This window comes from Sciurus carolinensis, chromosome 14 (assembly GCF_902686445.1).
Source record: "Sciurus carolinensis chromosome 14, mSciCar1.2, whole genome shotgun sequence".
Taxonomy (NCBI): Eukaryota; Metazoa; Chordata; class Mammalia; order Rodentia; family Sciuridae; genus Sciurus; species Sciurus carolinensis.
This window is the reverse complement of record NC_062226.1, coordinates 36746112-36752890: the sequence shown is the minus strand read 5'-3', so window position 1 is coordinate 36752890 and position 6779 is coordinate 36746112. Positions and strand designations below refer to the sequence as shown.

The 6779-nt window shown below is 39.8% G+C and overlaps 1 pseudogene; it reads right to left on the bottom strand.

The window, feature by feature from the left end:
• Window positions 1-4664: 4664 nt before the first annotated feature.
• LOC124964077 (cleavage stimulation factor subunit 1-like) lies at window positions 4665-6089 on the bottom strand (annotated as a pseudogene).
• Between the last annotated feature and the right edge of the window lie 690 nt (window positions 6090-6779).

The window sequence follows — 6779 nt, the reverse complement described above, 5'->3', positions numbered from 1 at the left end:
GAATGTTAAATACTATTCATCTGTGAAGCCATTTGCACTTGGCATGTCATAAGACGATAACTGGCAATTTCTCAATTTCTTCCCAGTTAATTTGTTTTAAGGTAGTCTATCCCTTTTAATTGTTAAATGACCATTTATTTCTTTTTAGAATATAAATGTTTTTCTAAGATTTTTAAATTTATTTCTGAGCATGGAACAAAATGTTCTTATAACATTTCTAATTTTCTTAGCAATAGTGGTTTGGGACAGATTAGAGGTTGGTGGTGTCTGTGAACTGGGGACCCTGGAGGATGAAGAGGAAGGGATGGCTGAGCAGGTGGAACCCCACTCCCCTTCCTGCCTCCAAACCTGCATTATACCCCCTCCCAGCATGTTTGTCTTGCTTCAACCAAAGCAGATGTACGTTATAGTTGGAGTTTTGGTTTAAAGATTCCATTGGAGATTTGGCCATTAGAATAAAAGCCTGAAAAATCACTGATCCAGTATGTGTGATTAAGTATGAGAGTAGTTTCGCCCACTTCCTCTACCAACAAAAGAAAGTGGGAATAGAGGGAGCCTTTATTCTTAGAGAAAACAATAATGTAATTTATGATTCAAAATTACATTATAGTAATGTAATTTGTAATATAAAAGGATATGACTGCCATTAGTCAAGGAAAGAGAGCAAGCAGAGGACAGTCTCCCAAGAAGGCAGGCTTGCTCAAAAGATCCCTCTACACCAGACAGATCTGGACTGCCCTGGAGAGAAAAGGTTAGTTGAGCCTCACCATTATTATTCCCAAGATATTTTCAGGAATATTACATTCTTTCCATTGCTTTAATAAAACAAATAATATTGGAGATAGAGTTTGGTACCTGTCAGTCAGGTAAGCTGAATGGTTTTTGGCACACACGGAAATGCTAGTGGTGTTAGAGATGGAGGGTAAAAACTTGGGGAACCAGGAGATTTATCTTCATCTATCAGAAGGAAAGAGATTAGGTACATTTCATGGACATTTTCAGGTACAAAGCTGAATTAGAACTGGAGGGTAGAAGCTACAAGATAGAGTATATGCTAGCATAATTACAGGAAGAATTATGAAACAGCTAGAATTTTTGACCACTGGACGAGTTCAAGTAGATGCTAGGCAAGCAGGTCAGGAATATTGAAGAACTCTATGCATTATGTAGATGGGGTTGAGTGAGGGGATCTAGGAAAGCTCTTCAACCACAATGCTTGACTCTGTAAGTGCTTGAAGTTGGTCTGAAAGACCGCTAGATGTCACTCTTGTGTATTTGCAGTAGCAATATTGTTTCTACCACAAATAGAACTCAGGAACTTAATGGCAAACTTAAGAAGGTGAAATCTCATTTCAAAAATATGCATCATTATCATGTGAAATTTATTAATTCATATAAAAAACTAAGTGTCCCTTGAAGCAAAATTTTCCAAAATGTCTTCTCAAAACTGACTTTCCAAATTTTCTTTTAATATGCCTTCTGATATTCTCAGAATTTAATATAACTTGCCATAAAACTGCTTCTACCCACCCACAGACATCATTGAACCTCTCATCTCTTTTTTATGTCTGTTGTTAGATGCAGGAACAATGTTTTGCCCTTGTTTGCATGGCACATAGTGAAGACTCAAAATAACACCACTAACCATAGCTTACATTTTTATTGTACTTACCCCTTACAAAGCATTTATTTATTGTTATCTAATACATGTAAATTCAAGTGGTTAGGTATTATTATATATGAAGAAAAAAGAGATTAACAAATTTAATCTCTAAAGGAGATTAGAAATTTGCTTATGGTCATAGGTAGGAAAGTGCTTCTCAATTTCTATTGTGCTGAACTATGGAGACTCAGGGAACACCCTCTTGGATGTTCAAGGGTATCTGTAGGGTTTGCAGGTAGTGATATGATGCCCTCATGCTCAAGAGCACATACTATTCCTGCCATGGCAAAGGAAAGCACTATCTGCACAGCACAGACTGAGAAAGAGCTTTCCTGGGAGACAGGAAGCTATCCAGGGCCAGTGGGACTAGGAGGTGATGAAGCAGATGGCCAGAAGGGAAAGGTTCCCAGAAGAAGTGCTTGGGTGTATACAGGCAGGAGTCAAGGAGGATCACTAGGATGAGGACTTCGTTGCTCAGCAAGGCCACAGGTACATCAGTAGGATGAGCACGAGGAACATTTTCTTCAGTTTAGGGTGGTCCTAGGAGTCCTAAGAAATTAAAACATCATGGAGGAAGTTCCATTGACTTTTTCTATGTGATATTGCCTGTCATCAGCAAAGTACAAACCGCCCATCAGGCTTTCTAAGGAAGAGTCCTAGGCAACCCATATGTAGTCAAGTCCCTGCTGCGTAATAGAACATACTTGTGGCCAGGTGTATAAATCTAGCAACTCAGGTAAATGGGGCAGGAGGATCACAAGTTCAAGACCAACCTGGGCAACTTAGCAAGACCCTGTCTCAAAATAAAAAAGTAAAAAAAGGGCTGGTGATGTAGCTCAGTGGTAGAGCATACTTGGTCCAATCCCAGTACCAAAGAAGAAAAATACAAAAACAAAACCCATTCATGTGTGAGAGCAATGACATGGCTGAAAGAGACTGTGTGGCAGGGGGTGAGAGGTTAGAGCTAGACCTATGTTGGTAAGGGCCTCAAATGTTCCAGCCGTGCATGAATTTCTCCTGATGATGCTGTCCTCTCTGAGTGTCCATAGAGGTGACTGAAGACTGGAGAGGGGAATTGCCCCTCTGAGTCTTCTGAGCAGGTTGGTGACAGAGGCAGGACTTCAATCCAGCAGAGCTAATTCCTGGCCCAAGGAGTACTTTTCCTCTGGATTATGATTAACAACTGGAAAATGCTATGATTATTTCTTCTTAATATAAATTTACACACATTTAATTAAATCTGGCTTTCTTAGATTCTCAGGGAGGAAAATCCCTAACCATATCCAATTCTTAGAACTAAGAAGTTCAAGCTTCTTTAAACTTTAGTTACATGTGGGAAGAATGTGTGTCAAAGTGTTAATCCACATCCTCAAAGAAAGAAGCCTAACTAAAGGCTTAAATTTAAAGAGGATTACTTCTCTGGGTCTGCTCACTAAGGCTGCCAGGAGGCTGGCATTCAGGGCTCTTCCCTTCTCCAAAACGAAAATATCTTTTAATTCTCCTGTTCAAGTGTGATCATTACAAATACATAATATTCATATAGGTCTCACATATTTCCGGATGCATTTTCCTCTAGGAATTCAAAAACTTTTGTGACTGCTGCAAATGATACACAATCACCTTACTGTATTTTCTTATTCATTTCCAGAAGTTTTGTACCTGATTTAATTTTTGATAAACAATGTCACCTATGAATACTTGTATTTTCTTTCTTTTCAATATTTTTATTCCTTATTTCTATTCCTGAGGTAAACTGCAGAATAATATGGACATTGATAGCCGATGTCTTAGGATGCTGTTGGTGTTTTTGCTATTGGATTCAAATTTCTGGGCTGTGTATGCTCAGTACTAATATTTGAGAGACAATGTTTGTAGGAAGGAATCAGGTTTATTCAAGGCCAGTCCTGAAGAAGATAGAGGGGGTTTGGTTCTCTTGGGGTTTGCTTGCTTGTTTGTTTTGCTTTGTTTTTGTTTTTGTTCTTTGGCCTGGTCTTTCATTTAAAAAAAAATTATTGGTGCATTATAATTATACATAATAGTGAGAGTCATTATGCCAGATATATACATGCACATTACATAATTACATAGTTTGATCAGTCTCATTCCCCAATAACTTCACTTTTCTTCTCTTCCTCCCCCTGATTCTCTTGTTCTACTCAACTGATCTCCCTTCTATCAATGTAATTATTATTATTGTTATTGTTATTTTAGTTAGTGCATTATCATTATTTATGTAAGCAGGACTTCTGGGTTTTCACAGGGACTGAGGAGGCAGTGAGGCTGCAGACCTGGCAGGTCTTCATTGGGAAGGGCCCTGGAACTTAGCGCAGTGGACTTCTACCTCTTGCAGCTAGTCACTTAGGAAAGGTGCTACAAAGGTCATCTGAGTTCTGTGAAGTTAAAGAAAGTTTTCAGGTGAGGCCTCTTCTGAGAGTTTAGAATACCAGGTAAAAGGGAGGGAATGTCAAAGGATTAGGAAGGGAAGGTGAAAGCAATCCTGCTAAGGACAACTCCCAGAAGGGGCTGCTGTTACGATTCACCATCGAGAGGCTGCTTGTTATTGTCCTGACCATCTTTCATGTTGAGGATGTTTTTCTTCATTCATGTCCACTGCTTTAAAAAAGTCATAAATAGACATTAAATTTTATTTTTTTATTTTTATTTTTGAGATCTAAAAAGCACTTGAATATTTTATCCTCCTCCAAACAATCAAGAGATTCCAAAGAAATGGCAAGTCCTGTATTTACAAAATTGATGAAAGTCACGCTGTAATAATCAGTGAACATAGAGCAACTGTACAGATCTGTGTTTCCAACTTTTTCCACCATGATTCTCCATCAAGGTAAAAAATGATTCTTTTGTACAAATTCAAGAATGATGCAGACAGAGGTGGCAGTCCAACTGTCAAAGATGGTGCAATGACTTACTGCAGAAGCTGGTGACAGGACACAGGGGAGAAGGGCAGAGTCCTTGAGATAAGAACCCTAGTAGTGAAGGTGGCTCAGTTGGTGATCGATCTTCGGGACCAAAACCATGCTCAGAAGTTATCACTGCATGTCACTGCAATCCAGGGTTGGTAAGTGAGTGCACTATGCAGCGTACAATGTTGTTGTGACCCAAAGAGAGCAGGTTCCTCCGCTTGGCCACCCTTGAGTCCCAGCAGTAGAGGCCAATCGACCTTTTGTCAGTCAGCAACACACAGTCTTCCACGTAAAGACGTCCTGTGTCCAGTGGACCTGCTGTCCACTCAGGCCTGTGCCTGTGTATCTGACCAGTGTTGGTCCTGTTGATATTTCCAAAACTTTACAGAGTCTTTTCCACTTGAGAGATTGTATTTAGAATTTTGGGGAAAAATGGCAGAACAGACATTAGCTCCTTCATGTGCTTTTTCAAAAGTTGTGATGCATCGATTTTAAACACCATCTCATAATTTGATGCAGCTGTCCTTGCTACCAGTTACATACATATTGGCACTGGGATTGTAGTTAACAGAGCACAGAGCATTGGTGTGTTGAGCTTGAGGATTGCAAGACACAGAACACTTCCTGAAAGTATTTGAAGGCTCTTTTTGCAGATAGCTTGGAATAATTAAATAATTTAAGGGAATGATCCCACGAACCAGATGGCAGGATCTGTTCTGTTGGTTGGAAAGCAAGACATGTGACTTCATCCATGTGATTGTAGAGTGTTCGAATGATTGGATGGTTTTCTATGTTGTGCTGTGAAGTCTCATTCATCATGACCTCTATTGGCATGGCACTTTTGGCCAACGTTCTTTCTGTGTCCAGTATCTTTATGGAAGCATCAGCAGATCCAGTAGCTATGGACTGCCCATCTCTACTATAGGTAGCTATGCAGCATGGTCCTTTATGGGATGTGACATAGCATGTTTCATATTTGGAAGTCTCTGGACATTGTCTGAACATTTGCATTGAATTCTTGGCCAGTTCTAGTGCCAGGGGCAACTGTATAAGATCAAAAAATCGCATATTGAATCACAGTGTCACTGTTTTCTCTTCCTAGTTTGATGAGATGCAGGAGCTGCTCTGAGGGTGCACAGACAGACTGAGGCTTGATGTCATTTATGATGCCATTAGCAATGCTGATGTAGCCGTCGCTGGCTAATCATCAGCTTGTAGAGCTGCTGGTGGTCCTTCCTTCAAGTCCACTTTGGTTCTGTCCATGTTGGAGAAGAGAACAGTTGTTCAGCTGCCGATATGACTCTCTCAGTTTCCTGTTCCCTCCCAGAAAGATGGAGGCACAAACCCTGCCCAAGGGATCCATCTCTTGAATTTTATTTTATTTAAAAATTTTTGACATTAAATTTTATAAAATGACGTTTCAACACTTGCTGATGTGATCAGTTTTTCCTTTATAATCTATTCATAAAATGAATTGCAGTAACAAACCTGCTAATGTTCCTCATGTTTAGAATGTTGAATTTCCCACCAGGTGCGGTGGCACGTGGCTGTAATCCCAGTGGTTCGAGAAGCTGAGGTGGGAGAATGGCAAGTTGGAGCCCAGCCTAGACAGATCTTGTCTCACAATAAAAAGGGCTGAGGATATAACTTAGTGGTAAAATGCTTCTGGGTCCCATTCCCAGTACCACATACACACACACAAAAAGTTCTGAAAAGAAAAGAAATGCCACTGAGTGATGTGCATTATTTGTTTTATGTACACTGATTTTAATCTGCTCAAATTTAACAAATGCCTTTTTTCACCTGATCAGTTTTCTTTATTCTTTCATAATCCTCCAATTTGAAAAGACTTCATCCTAATACTAGGTTGCCTGTACTTACTCTTAACATTTAGACCAGCATATTAAGACTTTTGTATTTTAGTATCAATGCACTGAATAATATTTATCAGAACTGCCTTCCCACCACATCCTTCATAAAATGAGGCTGCCAGAGGGTTGTAACCTTCCTTTTCTCTCTCGCCTCCCATTTCAATGAAGGCATCCAGAACTGTAGCTGGAGTTTCAGAACTGCTTTGTCACCATTATTTACCCTTGCTTGTCTCTTAGTAGTGATGCAGAAGCAAAGGCTGACCAAGACAGGTAAGAAGTTCTTCCACAGAATCCTGTCTAACCCCAGCTTTGCATCAAACTGCC